This window comes from Mus pahari, chromosome 4, assembly GCF_900095145.1.
Source record: "Mus pahari chromosome 4, PAHARI_EIJ_v1.1, whole genome shotgun sequence".
Taxonomy (NCBI): domain Eukaryota; kingdom Metazoa; phylum Chordata; class Mammalia; order Rodentia; family Muridae; genus Mus; species Mus pahari.
In genome coordinates, this window is record NC_034593.1 from 114,408,609 (window position 1) to 114,428,972 (window position 20,364).

The window sequence follows — 20,364 nt, forward strand, 5'->3', positions numbered from 1 at the left end:
GGATGGCAAATGCATGCCCATTGCAGCCAATCAAGTTTAGACTCTCCCCAGCTACATGACCAGCGGACCACTCTTCAATGGACTCAGAGCTATCCCCTCTGACAAAGACCCTCTTCAGCAGTAAACAAAAAAAAATACCCCTCCCCTGCATTGTTATATTTTCTCAGGGTTAGGAATACTCACAGAGAGAGTTCCCTGCTGAGAGACTACACTTCCCAGGAATACTCTCAAAGACAATTCCCTACTGAAAGACTACACTTGCCAGCCTCACTTCCCTTGTAGACCATGGAAGTCATTTCCACCCCTATAAAGATCTGCATCCCACCTTCCATAGGCATGTTGTCCACCAGCAATGTGGCTGACAAAAGTGTCTCTTGGTGTGAAGAAGAGTGGTCCAACCTAAGGTCAGACCAAACCTCTCTCTCCACCTTCCCTGTCTACACAGCTTCCTAAATAACCTAATAGAGTTATGACACCTGTTTCTGCATATCAGATGACAATTTACTTTGGATTTTTGAGAGCAGTGTTGGGTTGTGGCAACATTTAAGGTTGGACTGGATGTATTTTTCATGAGGTGATAACTATCCCTGTGACTTATCTATAGAGGGCAGGGACAGAGTTGTGACTTACATATGATGTGGCCCTATGAAATGTTCCCATGAGATAAAACTGTGCTTGAACATTGGACTCCCAGCTGGGAGAGCTGTTTGGGGAAGCTGTGTAGTCTTTTGGAAGTGTGCTCAAGGTGGACTGGGTTTGGGGGTTAGCCTTGAAGTTTACAGCCCAGCCCAGCTTCCTGATCTCTCAGCTTCCTGGTGATCTGCGATATAAGCAAGCAACCCCATGTTCCTGCTATCACAGACAAGAGCTCACCACCATGCCTTCCCTTGGCACCGCACACTGTATCACTGTGCCCTCGAACTATGAACCAAAGAAATCATATCTCATTTAAGTAGTTTCTTATTGGGTATTTTAGTCACAACAATGACAAATAACAAGTATGCTCCTGTATTATCACATATAAGATTTCTAAGAGACCACTAGGTTACTAGGGTGGAGTATTCATGATTTAAATTATATTTATACAAAGAAGCCCGATATAGCTTTAAAATATCTTCTGCCATGTGAAGACAAATTAAAAAGGTGTGAAGAATAGGCTACCACCAGACATCAGACCTGCTGGCACCTCGGTCTTGAACTTCTTGTCTCAATGAATTGTGCAATGACTTTCTACTGTTACTACATTATCCAATCTAAGGTATTTTCTCACAGGAGCCCAAAATAACTAAGACAAAGCCACAAACTCACCATTTGTTTCTGTGTTCTGATACTGAAACCTAGTCTGCAGCTTATTTTTTCTCCTTTGGTAACTGGCTCCAAGTTCAACTCTACCAATAGAAGGCAGAGGAGGAAACTGGCTGAGGAGGGAAGGTATGCTCCTGCCTTTGTTTCTGTGAGAGTCCTGGCTTTTAGAATCTTGCCTCTATAATGTCACCCAGGAATGCATTTAATTTTATTTTTTCACGAATGCAAGGGAAGTTTCTTCCCACTGGAAACACTGAATCCAGATGGAGAGCCAGTTGAACTTCAGACGGCTCAAAAGGTAAGACTGAGCAGATGTACTGCCTGGAATGCATGAGCCCCATCAGCCCCAAACCTGGACATGAGAATTCAGAAAAACTGGGCATAACAAACTCTATCTTTCTGGAGGTTGTCTATTTTCTTATATCCCTTCCAAGACTGGAACAAAGTAGGTCTAGAGGAGGTAGAGACAGAAGTTAATAAATCAAGTTGAAGATTGACTAGAAAAAGGCCTTAAGGAACACTTTCATTCATGCCCTGACAATGGTGGGTGAATCGTCTTGCCATGACCAGATACCTGTATCACGTTCTCAAATAACTGTCTTGCTTGTACAAACTGTTTGACTAAATGCGCCTCCTCTGACTGACTGGGAAGTCCCATCCCTACTTTATGTATACTGATCTGTGATTCCCCCCATTACATAACTACCTATAACAGAAAAGAGAGAAGAGCTCATATTGCCCTTGACTTGATGTTTACAAAACTTAAACAAGTCTCGGTAATGGTCCTGATCCCTGTTTGTACTAGTTATTCACATTAGCTAATACACATTACCCTTAGCACCTCAGCATTGATTGTTAAAAACCAAAACTTTAGGGAACTCAGTTTCCAGATAGTCTTAGATCTAGGCCATTAGAAGAATTTTATTTCCAGGCTTCAGAACTAAGTTGACTACCTCTGCTAGGGAATCCTACTGAACTGAAGGAGGCTAGATCTCATTTGTATGAAAATGGGAGGACTTTGCATGGCCTTAGGAGAATCTTGTTGTTTCTATGCCACTAATCAGTGGTAATTAGGGAAACCTCCTATGGTCAGAAAAAAACCTAAAAAAAAAAAGGAAAAGAAGAGGCATAGATCAGGTAATTGGTATCAATCTGGGTTCACTTAGTCCCCATAGCTGACCACCTTACTGTCAGCATTAGTCACACTGTTGATTCTTATTCTGATCAGGTAAAACTGGGATCCTGCATAAGCATTGCATGGCTAACTTATCTATGGATACTTAGGATCAACTATGCTTGCCCCCCAACCCCCGCAAAAAAAGAGACAAATCAACAGTTTGATTCATGGTCATAAAGTCATGGGGAACATGCCAGGGCACAGCAATGCAAAGGTCCCTTCATCTTATATTCTTGATTTTTCAGCCCCTTTCAGGTCTAACTAGAGTTTGATCTCCCTGATAGACAATCACATTGATCAGTACCCAACTCTGTCTTTGCAACCCAAGTAAAGATGCTCTGGCTAATTTATCTTAGCTGCTGTTAACCTGCTTGCCTATGGCAACCTTGTCCTGTAGCTGCAGAGCCAGATACCAGGCTGGTGGTTTTGCTTTTAAAAACTCCTTGCTCTAAATGCTCATGTTACAGTTCAGTCGCAAATATCTGAGTGTAATCCCAGCCAGCTAGAATAAAGATTTTTCTCTTGATTGTAAACTGTGTCTGAGTGGTCTTCTCTAGTGGGCTTCCTATAACATGATCCTCTTTTTCAAGGAATGCTATTTACGCCTCAAAGCTACAGTTACAGTCTTGAATGTATTCATATTTTCCTTCTACAGACAGTCTTATTTTCATTGAGTGCTATAGTGTTTTCTCTTTTTTCCTTTGAATACTTTAAAGTGTTTGCCACAGATCTTCATCCCTGGCATCATTTATTGAGGACATGTCAGGAATTCATCAAACCATGACTACTTTTAAAAGCATAATATATGTGCTACTTCCTCCAAGATATTATTATTGCTCTACTCTTGTGTACATCTTTAATCACAGTACTCAGAAAACAAAGAAAGACAAATCTCTATGAGTTCAAGATCAATCTGGTCTACATAACAAGCTCCAGGCTACCAAGGGCTAACTACATAGTAATACCATGTCTCAAAAGTAATAAATAAATAAATAAATAAATAAATAAATAAATAAATAAAATGTACCTGACCTTAAATCCTAGCTCCACAAAATTTTAATTATAACTTTGAAGTTATTGCTTAACCTCACTATGCTTCAGGTTCTTTGAATATAAAACATAATAATGGTACCATCTCACAGACTAAATGTGATCAAGGAAGCAAGCTGATCCATGCAATATGATAAAAATCAATGCCAGAGCTATCTTATTTTTAAGGACCAATCTGTTATTACTGTTAATGCCATGGCTATCTATTTTAACATTAATACCTGGCTATTAAATTAACAGAGCATTAAGTCATCATAACAAAGTCTTATTTGTTTAGCCAGTCATCACGTTTATATTAATATAAGATTTTGGCTACATTGACACAGTGCTTAACATGCATAGTTTTGCATACTATAATGCTGATTTACTTCACTTTGTTCTATTTCCCACATAAGATTCTAACCATGCAGTTTAATCGTATGCAATGGTAACACATTTGAACTTATACGGACCTGCAGACAGTGATGCTAACTAATAGCATGATAGTTTCCCTGCAGCCTGGCGAAAGAGGGCCATGCTTTCTTCTCCTGAGTCATCAGAGGGATGCTTCATGCTTCTACAATAGAGCAGAACATATCACGTCTACATTACCTCTTACCTGGCACAAGTCCACCAGAGAAATCTGTTTGCTATTCTAAAATAATATGGATATCTTCCCAGAATTAATTTCAGAGAACAGAATTGAGCATATTCTTAGATTTTTAGAGGGTCATTTTCTCCAGCTTTTTTATGGCTAGAATTTAAAGATCCTGTTATAAAAAAGTCTTCAGGGAAAAGCAATTCTCTGAGAAATCTCAGTTCGAAATTACCTCATCTGAAAGCTATCTGTTACCATATGTTTGCTTGGCCTGGATTCCATTCGGTGAGGTTCCTCCTGTACATTCTTCTGAGAGAAACAAAACTAAGAGGAGGCGGGTGCCAGTCATCAAATGCCAATGGCCTATGTCAAGTCTTATTCAGCCTTTTAAAACAACATTTAATGGTCTCTTGCTTTAGAGCTTTAAACCACAGAGAAGGCAGCATGATTAGAATCTGTAAACCCTGAGTCCCCGTTTTGCTTTCTGTAAAAGAATGTTGCCTCTTTTATTCTTTGAAGAAAATCCAAAACTCCTTTGTTGTTCACAACACAATTTAAATCTAAAATATAAGTTTTAGCTTATTTTCTTATGCTCATATTATATTTATGACTTGTTTACTTCTTGCCCCCTTGTGAGGATTAGGTGTTGTGACAATTGAAGATATTTAATAAAATAAAACGTGGGGTACCATAGTCCCCGACCCATAGTGTACATCTACTGTGAAAGAATATGGGAGATGAGGAGGGAGAAGGAGAAGAGGAGGAGGGACGGGGAGAGGAGGAAGAGGAGCAAGAGGAATAGGGAAGGGACAGAAGAGGGAGAGAGGAGAGAACACAAAACTAAAGCAATGGGTAGATGAACTAGTGCAAAATTATCAGCTTATCCTGAAAACAAATTGTTGATGATAAAATTTTAATGGAAAAGATGTCCCAGTTCAATTTCCACAATTAGTAAAAATATACTACTAATTTTGGAAGCAATTTATTTACTTTTTATTTTATGTGTTTGGGTGTATTGCTAGCATGCATGTTTGTGTACCATGTGTGTCCCTGGTGCTGTGAAGACCAAAAGATGCTGTCAGATTTTCTGATATTTGTGAGCTGCCGTGTAGATGCCAGGAGCAGAATCCTGGTCCTTTGGTAGAGCAATAATTGCTCTCAGCTACTTACTCATTCCTCCTTGCCCTCAACATTTGCTTTATAGAGAATTTTTAAAGATTTGTATGAGTGCAAAGTTGAAAGACAATGCTTTCAAGCACTTATTATCGTTGATACCTAGTTGAGGATGTCTCAGGATAAAGGGCTATATGAACTGTTATCACTACAGTCATATTGCAAATTTAAATTCTATTATTTATTCTAAGCCAAGCAGAGAGTCAGAAATAACTAGACAAGAGGTCTTCGTCCCTTGATTCAACTGCCTTTTTCTCAACCCAAACAAAATGAGGTGCTATTAATACCTCAAGATGAATTAGGCTTCTTAGATGACTTCAATGTATGTTCCACCCACCCCCTTCTGAAACTGTTTAAAGTGTAGATAGCATCCATGAAAAGAATACATTAACAAGGTGTCTCTGGGCACCTTAGAATAGAAAACTGCTTAATAAGAAAACTGAATTGAAATTGCAGTAAGAAGCATGTTTGCGATATCTTTCAATGAATTGTTAAAGACAAAAATGACGTGCTTCCTATGTACCAGTCTTCTCAAAGTGCCTTGCACGGGTGTATTCTTGTCCTATTCACAATAACCTATAAAGACTCACAGGACAAACAGCTTTGAACCAAGCGACCAAGAGAGGGCCAGAGCTCGGGCCCGAAATTAACATGGAGGGAGACATTCTGGACACCCTGGAGACGCTGGGGTATAAGGGTCCACTGTTAGAGGAACAGACACTCTCCAAGGCAGCAGAGGGTGCACTGTCTTCACCTGAGTTTTCAGAGTTCTGCATTTGGTTAGGCTCCCAGTAAAGTCCTTATGCAACCTGGGAGAAAGCATCACTTCAGCCAGGAGAGATGACCTAGAGAGCTTCCAGCTTGAGATAAGTGGATTTTTCAAAGAGATGTCCTGTCCATACTCCATACTTTAATATCAGGAAATATTAAAGAGTGCCTCAAGAAGAAGGATGACTGCTTAAAACTTCTGTTGCTTTGAAGTACAGAACTTCAAGTTTACAAATATTACAGAAGAAAAAAACATAAAAATTCTCAGTTAGATAAAAATTAGTGAAATTTGCCAGGAAGTTCAAGCTGTATGAGAGGCCCTCAGGGTCCCCAAGTCTAACACTTCAGACATTCCACTTCTGCTGAGCCAAGTGGAATCAAAGGTGAAGGATATTCTCTCTAAAGTCCAGAAAAACCATGTGGGAAAAACATCGCTAAAGGTTGATTTAAGTTCTGAACAGGCAGAAAAACTGGAAAGAATTAATGATGCTCTTTCCTGTGAATATGAGTGCCACCAGCACATGTTAATGAAACGATTGGATGTGACAGTGCAGTCCTTTGGATGGTCCGACAGAGCAAAGGCAATAACAGATAACATCGCAAGAATTTACTAGCCCAAATGTTATGCTTTGTCGCCCAAGACAACAGTCACATTGATACATCTGCTTGCAGCCCTTGAAGATCTGTCTAACATCATCAGGATAGGCAGTGGTATCAGCTGGGAGAAGATGTCTTGCACCATCAATTAGGTTCTTATGGGACGGGTTTCTGACAGGGGAGGATGGATGAATGAAATTGAACCACCACCCCCTGAAATGCTTCCTTGGCAGAAGAGAAAGAAGGCAGAGGAAGGGTTGGTTGGGGTGGTAGAGGTGGTGGTAGGGGAGGTGGTGGGGTGGAAGAGATGAATGGGGTAGTGGGGGAGGGTGGGAAGGAGGTGGAGGAGGAGGTGAAGGAGGGTGGGGAGGAAGTGGTGGGGGAGGGGTGTCCAAGGAGGTTTCCAAGACAGGGGAGATTATGGTGGGAGGAGAGATTATGGTGGAAGAGGGTGCTATGGTGGGAGAGGGGGCTATGGTGGGAGAGGGGGCTATGGTGGAAGAGGTTATGGAGATCCTTATGGAGGCGATGGTGGTGGTGGTAGAAGATATTAAAGACTGCAGATGTTAGAGAGCACTGCTTCTTACTAGATACAGTACATGTAGTGTTCTGAGGAGCATACTTGAATATCACCCTGTGGTAGATCATGTTAGTGCCCCTGAAGAAGGCATTCCTGAATACAAAAGGCCTTTTTATTATATTACCAGGTGATAATCCTGCAACATGATTTTTCCATATTCTGTGTACTAAAGCGTGCTGTGTCTTTTTTAAAAAAGCAAAAACACAAAACCTACTTTTTTAAAAATGTAAATATTTATTATCAGCAACTTGGAAAATGGAATGCATTTTACCGTCATGTTTGAATTTAGACTGTAAACTGGTATTTTGTTCAGGATTGAAACATATGACACCCGCCAGTAACAGAAAGGGATCTGGACTCTTGTGTCATTTGTATTCCTGTGGATCTGCCCTATACTGTTAATTCTATTTTATAAAATAGAGGAAGTGTCTAATAAAAAAAAAAAAAGACTCACATTACCCACAGAAGGAAGAGTGGAGACACACATGGAAGTGGAGACTACAGATGGAAGGTGAAATGATCAATATCTGATGATCACATATAGCCATGTTTATGTTTTATTACACTCAGATATGGCTACAGAATACTGTTTTGATTATGCTTGCAAGGTTTCAGTACTTCCTCCACAGTTGCGAGCCTTATTATTAAATTGGAATTAGTGGTAACACCTTGTGACACCCTGACTCTTTTCTCTTTACTGGAGCAGTTATTCTATTTGTAGCTAAAAATGGCCTCCACTTATCTTGCCACTTCCATTCTCTTCTCATAAATTCAGACCAAGATACCATACATCTTCATCAAGAACTGATAAGCCAAGAATTGTGGTTGCTAGTGACTGTGTTCTTTCCTTTCTTTGGTTATCATTAGTGCGTATGTATATATTTGTGTGTGTTTATACACACACACACACACACACACACACACACACACATCACATCACATCATATTTGGGAAGGTCAGAGGACAAACATGTGAAATTAACTCTCTCCTTCCAGCCTTTCTTGGTTAGGATTTTATTTCTGTGAAGAGACACCATGACTATGCCACCTCTTATAAAGGAAAATATTTAATGGAGGCTGGCTTACCATTTCAGAAGTTTAGGCCATTATCAGCATGGTGAGAAGCATGGCAGTGTGCAGGCAGACAGGGTGCTGGAGGAGCTGAGAGTTCTACATCTTGATCCACAGGTAGAAGAAGGACACTGCAGTACAAGGCCTGGCTTGAGCATATATGAAACCTCAAAGCCCACCTTCACAGTGACACACTTCCTCCAACAAAGCCACACCTATTCCAACAAGGCCACACTTTCTAATAATGCTATTCCCCTATGGCCCTATGGGGGCCAATTAAACCACCACACAATTTTACGTGGATTCCAGTAGTCAAACTCTAATCAGCAAAAGGATTACACACTGAGCCATTTAGCCGGTCCCATCCACTCTTTTAATACAACATCTGATTGGCTTTTAGGGATCAAAGCACACCTGGATTTAGTCATTTTATCATTAATAATGCCATCCACAGTTTTCTCAGGAATGTTCTTTTATCTGTTTATAAAGATCTACATGCTTTTACAATTACCTCTTCCATTTCTCATTTCTATAATTTGTCATTAAATTTGTCATGAGTTGTAAGAAATTGCTATAACGTTACATGCCAGAATAGCCCCAAGAATCCAAATGGCTATGTTTTCATCCTTTTGGAGCACTTTAAGATAGGTGTTTTCATCTTTTTGGACTTTGTAGAATGTCCTATGTATTCATATGTAATTTAATACTAGCCCTTAAATACAGATTAAAATAATTAAATACAATCACCCTCTACTCTTGCATCCTCCCCTCCAATGGAAAAAAATCTCATTGTGGAAGCTATAATGTGGTACAGTATGCTCCATACTATTCAGTTTTGTCCATACTTCTATGCTTGCAGATGTCCATTACAGTGACTCACTGATCTAGTACAAGGCCTCTGGCTTCTATGTATGAATACTGGACCCTTGCTGGGACCTTCCAGGATATCTTGTTGCCCTGGAGATCCTGTAGTTTTAGGCCTATAAAACTGGACTCTTCATGCACTGTAGCCGTTCATTGATGGGGAAGACGTTGGGCTGGGACAATGGGAAGCATTAGGGGAGGGCCTGAGAGGTATCTGAGCTGGTCAGCCTGCCAGCTCTTACACTCTTTTGCTTTTGGGGACAGCTCACCAACAGCTCCCCACCCCCTACAACCAAAGCCAGCTCTACCCTGCTGCCCATGTGACCTGAAGTGTTTGGTCTCCTGAGTGTTAAACAGAAACTCTCTGGGGGTTGTGAGAGTGAAAGTATTTTTATTTTTTTAAAAAAAATCCTCAGATATAAAAAAAACAAAGACAAACAAACAAACAAACAAAAAAACCCTTGGCTTCAACTGGATAAATAATTATCACTAAAACCTCCAAAAGACACATGTAGGGAAATAATGGTATTAGCCATTCATATGCAATAGTTAACAAATTTTAAAATGTCCAATAATTTTCCTAGAGATCCTCTTGATCCTCTGTTCTACAGACTCCTAGTTTTTTCAGCTCTAAGCATTCTGTTTTGATGTGCACTTCCATGTTCTCCCGTCTTCCCCAGGATTGAACACACACACAAAAAAGTCAGTTATTGCCTGCCATCCTCAGTGGAATTCCCTCTAATTGCGTTTTAAAATTAACTAGTAATGAAAGGCGAAAATGAATACAGCGCACTAGAGACAGACAAAAAATAAAAACTAGCAGGATTCATCAAAAAATACACAGAAAATATAAAGACTAAGGGAAATCTAATGGATTATATGAATAAAATATTATATAGCACAATCTGGAGCAAGTGGTTCATGACAAAGTGAGTAATATTTGATGGAATTTAGATCTCTGTAGGAAAGGAAATGCATTTTTTACTAGGCCTATTTTTTCCCTTCCCACTCTTGTTAGCTCATTTATAAAGTGATGAAAAGAAATCATCCCAAGTGCTGCTAAATGATTGAAGATGACTTCAGGGACACCGTGAGCGTGCGCTCAGCCCCAGAATAATAGACAAATGCTGGAAGGAGCCTTGAGAGGGCAGTCAGGGAAGCTACCACAAGACATAAAGAAGCAGTTAAAAGACACTGCCTGTGTCTGCAGCAAAGCTATTGCTCTCAGAAGTGGAGCATGGAAAGAGGGGATCCTCTCTGGGAGACATTACAGATATTTCTGCAAAGCATTAGCTTCAACAAACGTATTCAATAAGGGACTTAGGAATTCTAACTTTCTAGCTTTGGGTAACACACTAAAATGCTGTCTCACGTTTAAAATCTACTAATCCTTTTATGCCATTAGTTATGATTCCTGCTCTCTTTTCAGCAGCTTCTGTAAGAGAATCCTGACACATTTCATTCAAGATTTGGGAGGGGAAGTCTAATATTCACACTGGAAAAGATACAGCTAGTTTAGTATAATTCCTACACAGATTCACTTGTTACCAGTATTTCTAGAAGGAAATGTGTAGAAATGGATAAGAAAGGGCCATTTATTAAGTATAGTTTTTTTTTAATTTGTTTCATTGTTTTTGGAAGAGGATTTGATAATAAGATTTGAAATTTTCTCTGTGTCTGAAATAATATAATTTAATATATTTTCATTAATTACAGTCATCATTTTATTGGACAATACATATTTAAAACATATTTACATAAATACATAATTTAAAACCTATTTAGCTTGGGTCCAAGGTGTGATACCTTCTAAAAGTCATTGAATGATGCTAAATAAACGCAATATTTATTTACTGATTCTGGAAATATTGGTCTTAGTTCGCCAAGCTCTTGCACTTAGTATAATGCAGCTAACACCATTACCACTGATTTCTTTGTAAAACAGAGACAATCGGGTTTATCTTACTTGTCTTCTTGAGAACTAATTGGGAGAGCCTATATAAAGCATCCTGCACATGTGAAGTCTTAATAGGAATTCATCTCGTTGGTAACATTTGGAGTATTTTCTTCTAGAAGGAAGAAGAAGGCTTGTAAAACTCATGAAGCTAGTAGGGCTTTAAAGGTAAAGGAAGTTCCGAAAGTTGTGACCCACAATCTTCTCAAGATTACGTAAGTAGCTGACGAGCGTCAGGGTGAGGAGGAGAACTCTTCGGTGGAGCTGCCTGCAAGGTGGACAGTAAGTTTTGGGGTCCTGCTTTCACGTATTACCATACGTACAGGTGCCAACATTTGGTCAAAATTATTTAATCCTAACCCAGAGTGTCCACCCAGCCTTAAACATTCAGTTCCAAAATAAAATACACACACAACTTTCATTATTTACGATACGCCTTAAACAACACAAGAGCTGGACAGATATCTATCCTCTATGTTATTAGAATCTACTTTTCTTTTTTTTTAATTTAATTAGGTGTTTTCTTTATTTACATTTCAAATGCTATCCCGAAAGTTCCCTATACCCTCCCCTCACCCCTGCTCCCCTACCCACCCACTCCCAATTCTTGGCCCTGGCATTCCTCTGTGCTGGGTCATATAAAGTTTGCAAGACCAAGGGGCTTCTCTTCCCAATGATGGTCGATTAGGCCATCTTCTGCTACATATGCAGCTAGAGACTCGAGCTCAGGGGGTACTGGTTAGCTCATATTGTTGTTCCACCAACAGGGTTGCAGCCCCCTTCAGCTCCTTGGGTACTTTCTCTAGCTCCTCCACTGGGGGTCCCTGTGTTCAACCCTGAGTTATCTGGGCTGATATTAACTCAAATTGGCCAGCCCTAAGGACCACATTTTCATGACTCGCCTAACCCATGGTGGCTTCTCCCTCCTCCTCACCTTCTTTCCTTGTGGTTTTCTTCTGGCCCCTTAAGCCCAGGAACACTAAGCCCTGTTTATGTTTCTTCTGCTCAGCAATTAGCTGTCAGCATCTTTATTCACCCATCAAAACTAACTTGGAGAAAGGTCACTTGGATCTACATGCAGACTCTTACATCTTGGGACAGTACCTAGCATTACAATACACAGTAAAAGACAAAGCCGGCACAGATGAAGTCTGTCATGGTATAGCTGCATAGTTTTGGGGTTTTTTGTTTTGTTTTGTTTTGTTTTTTTCTGACACTGCAGAGTTTAAAGAGTTTTAAAATTAGTAATAATAATGAAAAGAAGAAAATGGTGACCGTTTTTATTGACTATAGTATAAAGTAATTTTTCTAATATGATGTCAATGACTATAATTTATATGATTTTTATTGAGTGGAATAAACAAAATATATAAGCTTTTTTCACATGTACAAACTAGCTTATTGATTGTAAATTGGAGAAGTCAATATTAATAATTGGCTCAGGGTATAGTTGTTTTCTCAGAACTATTAAAAAGAAATTAAGTAATCTCTTACTCATTAGTCAACTACTCTCTAAAGTTTCTTTGAATTCGTTGCAAGTGAGTTGGGATGATGAACTCTGCAACTGAATAAACAGAGACATCATACAATGAGATTAAAATCCACTAACTTCTCTTTCCTATTTTCTTCTTACCACTTTTGATTTACAAGAACCTCTGTCAGTTCCTGTAAGTCAAAAGCAAATAGATCCAAAGGACACATATTATTTTTCACCTGACACTAGATTATAATCAGTGTTGTGCTTTTGATTATATCATAATATTGATTATAATAAACAGACATGGAGGAATCTAAGAAAGTGCCATATTTCAGTTTTACCTTGTATATGAAAAATTCAACTCAATATGGGTCAGTCTATGAGAAAGAGAGAGAGAAAGAGAGAGAGACAGAGAGAGACAGAGAGAGAGAGAGAACTGCAAAGACTAAATATAGTCATTGACATTATACTTAAGAAAAATTATTTTAGATAATAGTCAATAAAAAGGTCACCATTTTCTATTATTATTATTATTATTATTATTATTATTATTATTACTAATTTTAAAACTCTTGAGCATGTTCTCATGAGGAAACCAACTGAAGTTTTAAAAAAAAGCCACTAAAAAGAACAGCCCCCGTGTTCAAACAACAACAGGGATGGGTTGTGGCTTAATATTTCTACAAGTCAGACTGGAAAAGCTTCAGACATCATAGAACATCACAGAGACACCTAGACAGTGAAGCAAAATTACTCTAAGGCAGGGCAGGGCTGGAGAGATGGCTCAGAGATTAAAAGCACTGACTGCTCTTCCAGAGGTTCTGAGTTCAATTCCCAAGAACCACACAATGGCTCACAACCATCTGTAATGAGATGACAGTGATGGTGCATTCACATACATAAAATAAAATTACTCTACGACTAAAGGTTGCCCTCTGTCCCACTTTGAAGGAGAAAAAAAAAAAAACAAGAGAGCATCAAAATAAATAAATCAGACAGTTTGTATGAAATGTCCTTACAACTAAATTTGATCTACTGCTTCATCCAGCTATCTCATCTCTGAGAACAAATCCAAAGACAGAAATGCCCCACCCCCATGCTACAGACTTTCCTGTTCCCCGTGTTTATACGCACTGGCAAAAAGGATAAATTCATTTGCCTGTCGTGAGTCTTAATTTTGAAAAGATGATATATTCTTCAGCAATGAGAAAGAATGAAATCCTGTCCTAGCAAAATGGATGAAATATAGAAAAATATTATGTTTAAAAATAGAAAAAATACTAAAAGCAAAGATGATGTAGTTTTCTCATAATTGGAAGGTAAAATTATGGTCTCAATGCAGAAGGAATGAAAACTGGTTGCAGAATTTCAAAAACAAAAAAATGGGAAGAAGGGAGATAACAAATACCAAAACAGCCCTCAGGATGACATTCTAGTGTCTGTCTTCCAGCACAGTATGGTCACTATAGGTCAGAATATCATTTTATATATTTTATAGAGAACTAGGATTGAGTGGCTACAGGGATTTAAATATAAAGGAATAAGAAGAAAGATTGTTATTTTATTAGTACACATTGTGTGCATGCATTGAAACATCTTACCACCACCTATAATTATCTACAATTATTTTGTATAAATTTCAAAAGACTAAAATGAATGTTTTACAAGGAAGCACCTCCTTGTAAAAAAAAAAAAATAGATGCTGTCAGTTTTTCAGAACAACGAAAGAGGAGAAGCACTTCATGTTAAGTACATCCATGGGAAAAATGTTTTGAACTACCTAATCAAACTGGTAGAGCAGAGACTGGCACTTGAGTGAAATCGGAAAACACAGGCTGCTGCAGACTGTGAGCTGCAGCTCAGAGCACCAAAGAGAGATGATTAGTTACAGAGGCTGGGCATGGTGGCGCACACCTTTAATCCCAGCACTTGGGAGGCAGAGGCAGGCGGATTTCTGAGTTGGAGGTCAGCCTGGTCTACAGAATGAGTTCTAGGACAGCCAGGGCTACCAGAAAATTAGTTACAGAGAATACAGCCACAGATACTAGCCAAGATGAAAGCCAGAGACAGATGAGACTATGAGCAGTAGAGAGCTGCAGGACCATTTCAAGCAAACCCAACATACAAGTAATCCAGATCTACAACAATGGAGAGAGGAGGGTCAGGGTAAACATGAAGAGGAGATAGCAAACATTCTTAAAAATTAAGTAGAAACAGTAGATCCATAGAGTCTGAAAAGAACAATAAATCTTGAAAACAAAAACCAAAGAAATTATATCAAGGCACATCAAAATCAAATTGCTTTAAAATTGGACATTGAAAGAATCTTAAAAGCAGCCAGAAGAAAAACATACAAATGACACACAGAGGAGCAAATTGTGTTCAGACAGATTATGGCAGGGTGAGCCAGAAAACAGCTATATCAAAATACCAAGAGAAGAAAAGTCAATCGATTCAACATGTTCTAAGGATTGTTTAGAAAACTGAAACTTCTCCAGATGTACAAAATGTAACAATGGGTCTACATTGAAAAATTATTTATGTGTGAATGGAATTACGTAATGCATGCAAATATATATGTGCACCTGTTTCTCTAGGCAAAAGAGAGATAAAAGCAGTTGAAATTTGTATCTATGGATGGAGAAAGAATACTGGAAATGGCAAAGAGAGAGAGAGAGAGAGAGAGAGAGAGAGAGAGAGAGAGAGAGAGAGAGAGAGAGATTATAGAGGAAAAATTCAAGAACTTAGAGTTATTTTTAAAAGATACTTGGGTATTCAAAACCCAATAGCCACATATTTAGTGTCTAAAACTGCATAGATATAATACCCACTCTGGGACACTCTGCCTCCTGGACTAACCTAATTTTGTTGTGATATATTTATTCTATGTTTTGGGCACCCAAAGTAAGTACAAATGAAAACTATGTATTAATACAACACATTCTCTGCATGTTTGTTAGGGACCTAACCTTAAGGTAACAGATTTTGAATATAAGGTCTAGTAGAGTATTAGAAACAACAAAGTATTTTATTTTGTTTTTATTGTGATATAATTGACATATAGATATGTGAAGTGTACAACTGCAAAATTTAGTACTTACAAAGAACTTTCCCTGCAATAATAGGAGACACATACAGAATGAAGGTAAATATCAAGATTCCAGAGGGTCCCCTTTCAATGACTCTAGAAATCAGAAGGTAGAAATATTGACAAAAATTATGGCATACGGTATCTCCCATCCAATCAGCAGATTTTTTACAATAACTTTGCTATTTCTTATTCTTGCTTTTTTACAATATGGAAAAATGTAGCCTGGTTTTCAAATAGTATGAAAAGTTTGACATTTGGCCCTGAGGGTCAGAGATAGCAAAGAGTTCTATGGCATTTCCATGGGAATGGCAGAAGAGAGAGCCTCCTGGGTCAGGAAGGAAAGCTTTGTACCTCAAAGTACAGCAAGCAAGGTTTTATCTCAGTTCCTAGAATGTTGTTCTCAAGAGACCAATACAAGCACCATATGACACCTGCTCACAGTACAAGTGATATCAGGCGAGAAGCCTGAGTCCAGGAACCAAAAAACTTCTTTTTAGCAGACAAGTATGTCTGCTGTTTGCTCCAGAGAATCTGTCCTCTAAATCTATTTCTCATACAAACAGCAGGGGGAAAGACTCTGAGAATGTTGGTTAGTTTATGCCACAGGATTTTTCCAGAAAAACAAAACAACACTGAAGCAATGGTGTGTCCTGGGAGTACCCACCCTTTATTCTTTGTCATTTTGACAACTGGAAAACTTCTTTTATTCACTTTTATTGTTACTTGAAATATAATTATGAAATTTGCTCCACCTTTTCCCTCTCTCCATTTTCTCCCATACCCCTAGTTCTCTCTCAAATTCATGGCCATTTTTTATTGTTATTGACACACACACACACACACACACACACACACACACACACAGCACCATCTTCCATTTTTTTCCTAAAACCTTATATGTTTTGTATAAGAAACAACTGGAGCTGAGCACTCAACAATATTGAACTCAGAGATCCATCTGCCTCTGCCTTCTAAGGGCTGGGATTAAAGGTGTGCACCACCACAGCATAGCTTGGTACTGAGATTTTTGTTGGACAACTTATTGCTCTCATAAGGAACATTTTCAGCTCAAGTAGGATAACCTCATATATCTATATATACATATATACACATATATACACACATATATATGCATATATATGTAAATACATATATGTTATATATAATTTTAGGTGAATAAAAATCGTATGATTGCTAATGGCTTTTTTAGACATCTTTAGTATTGTCTGCCATTTTCCCTGCCTTCCCTTTAATATTTATCTCCTTTTGCCTTCTCCAATAAGAGCCCTCCTCCCGATTTTTCCCATTCATCCATTCAATCACATGCACCCTATTATTCCCCTCTCTAATGCCCCTCCCACCTTCCCCATGATATAGTCTTAGTTTCCTGAGCTCTACAGTGACTTCAGCATAGATGCATGCATATCTGTAGATTTGAAGCTAAGAACCACAGGTAAGAGGAAACACGCAGTGCTAACCTTTCTGAATCTGGATTATCTCACTCAGTTTATTATTTTCCAGTTACATCCATTTACCTAAAATTTTCATTATTTCATTTCTCTTTACAGATAAGTGGTATCCCATAGCCTACATGTACCACATTTTCATTTTCAATTATTCAGTTAAATAACTTTCAGGTTGTTTCATGAATATGACATCTTACTATTTCATTGGTCACTCCTAATAATTTGACTTGGATAATCATTTTGATTTCCCACATACAAATCTAATGGGTGCTGCTCATCACTGGATAAAGTAATCTACACCAAGGGTCCTAGAAATAAATAGCAAATGTTATAAACTAATGCTCATTGAATTGTCTGTTATAGCAGTCATACCAAAGTACTGCAGACCGGGTAGAATAAATAACAAAGGACCATGTCTGAGTTATGAAGTCCAGAAGTCCAAAGGGGGGTACTAGAGGTGCTATTTCTCCTAAGGCTTCTCCTGGGTTTAGAAGAGGATACCCTCACTTGACCTTTAAACGTTTCCTCTGCATCTCTGATTGAAATAAGAACTTCTAGTCATAACCTAGGGCCTTATACTAACCTTAGTTTAAGTTTCTTCTAAATGGCTTTCTCTATGGCTGACAGGTCATTGTCTTCACATGGTGCTTTTTCTGTTTGTGTTTGAGTCTTTTTTTTTTTTTTAAAAAAAAAATAAACACAGCAGCCATAGAGGATTGTGATCCACTTTGTAACCTTATTTAAATTAGTTGCTTATTTAAAGAATATGTTTCCAAGTGCAATCATGCTTCAGGATTCTAAGGGTTGGGGCTTTAATATATGAGTTTGGGGGGAGATGCAATTTAATTTAGAAACTGAAGTATTTTATTTGACTATCTCTTTAACCTTTCTTCTGAACCTGAGGCAGTTAACAGCATAAACAAGTGATTAAAGACTCGGCATTGTTCTAGAAGGATCATTTCTCCCGTCTACACCAATCCTAGCCCAAGCGTTAAGATCAATCCTAATGTCTTCCAGGACTTTAGCTAAAGCCAAGGACAAATTTCTCACCATTCTTTTCAAACGGAATGACTCACATTTATACAACCTGCCAACAGAGGACGTGTCAATAATGAGTCAACGTCTCTCTCAGGAAACTCCCTAGAGTAAGCCATGTAGAGTGATTTGGGGGGAAAATGTACAGTCATCTGAGGACAGGATCCACTGAAGAAAATTCGTTAAATGCGAATGGTCTCAGACAACAACTTTCGTGGTACAAAGAGCTGCATTTTCAGGAGGGAAACAAATGAATACAAGTGTGCAAGAAGTTGATGTCAGACACACATGAGCTGACCATGGAAAGAAACTGTCCAGAAATGTCCCACTTATCACTGGGAGGACAGGTCAGTAGTGCCGTGGCCTCATTCTTGGCTAGTGTGCCTTGGGATTCTCAGTCCAGTTTAATCCTGTGTTTTTGAAGGGATTGAGTTAGGGCAGTCACACTACAAAGACATCTGACCTTGTACCCAGCAATGGGTAGGCACTGATGGATTTAGACAGAGATGCAGGGATGGGACTCTGTATGTATCTGGGAGCAGGCAGGAGGTCAGAGCAGTGCCTTACCTTTCCAATAAGCTTCTACGTGAATATGGTTAGGGGAGATAACCAACTTAGAGTCAAAATCCAAGCCAAAGGTAATAAACTCAGCACTGTTGAATTTAATTGGTGACAGCCTGGAAACGGGACACCACATTGTTTCACTTTCATGAGAAAAGTTCCTAAGTCCATAGTGAGTAGAGGAAGACATTTTTCATTTCCCTGAACCATGAAGGTCTGGGGAATTAATTTCCATGTACCCAAGTTATCATTCTTCCTCTAGTGTCCAGTAGTTACGCCTTTATCATCCTCAGCCTTTCCCTAATCACATCGTAAACTGTCATCTGTAAGAATCTGTTGCAAGAGAGGTGAGCGTATCTTTTTGTTAAACTTACAAAGGTTAATTGTGTTCTGCCTCTGTTTTGCCTTTGAGGTTTCTGCAGAGTGACTCGCTGGTGCGTTCAGTCAAGTGGTCATCGGGGAACCTAGATGCCTGAACCATTAATCAGTTAGAATATACTAGACCCCCTTTTTGAACAAGTGGCATCTATGACACATAAAGCAGACTACATGTGGTTGAAATAGGAAGAGGCAAGGAAGAGGCATCATATCCAAGAAAGACCAGATTGGGATTCCAAAACTTTAAGTCTGCTCTTAAGAATTTACTTCTTTGTCATAATCGTTCTCTAGCCCATTCACTTCCCAACACTGCTGTTACACATGCTCACTGGGGCATTTACTACAGCAAGGTTCCTTGTGTCGTTTATGGTGTCCATATGAAATCTCTTTTTAAGGTTCATGTGTTGAAGGTTTTGTCCCGAGGAGGTGGCAGTATTGAAAGGTGGTGAGATCATGAAGGCATCACATGTCTTTAATGGGTTAGGATGTGGATGAGTGAGTTATTAGTATGCAAAGCCTTGTTTGAGGAAGTAGGTCCCTGAGGGCATGCCTCTCAGGTGTGTATCTTGCCAGTGGCTTGTTGCGGTCACTGCTTTCTGATTGATGTAGTCTCCTCTTCCAATCACAGTAGAGGTGTGATGGGGCAATCTATAATCTCAGTGTGGAGGGGGTGGGGACAGGCAAAGCCCTGGAGCTTGCTAGCCACATCAATTAGATCTAGGTGCTCTAGATGGCCATATTTCACAAAAATTGAGGTAGAAATCAACTGAATAAGACACCCACCAAGATTACCCTCTGATTACATGCACAATTAACATACACACACATGTTATATATGCATGCACACATAATTTCAGTTCTAAAATTTTCACTTTATTCAAAGCCCTATATGAGTTAGTAGTTCATTGTGGGATGTAAAACCATACCGAGAAGTTTGGTAAGATAGAGTGGGTCGAGACCCAGAAACTCTGTGGGTCTACACCTGAAGCTTAGGTGTCTCCCAGCTCCCTCTCAGACTCCTGACTTGGAACACGTGCCATGTTTCTCACATAAAAGAAATGTACCCTATGTTCATGTAGGCCCAAAACAGAGTTCTTCTAATGAGGTACCTAGAGGCCTGAAGGGCTTAGCCAATAAACTTTCTTTCCCAGACATTTCTCCCTGCAAAGGGTATTTAATCTCAGGCCCACCCTGAGAAGTGGGGTTTGGTTTTACGGATCCACTTTCTGCCTTTACAATAA

The 20,364-nt window shown here is 39.0% G+C and overlaps 1 pseudogene; it reads left to right on the plus strand.

Moving 5' to 3' along the window:
* Positions 1 to 1,568: 1,568 nt before the first annotated feature.
* LOC110320888 lies at positions 1,569 to 7,201 on the plus strand (annotated as a pseudogene).
* Positions 7,202 to 20,364: the final 13,163 nt, after the last annotated feature.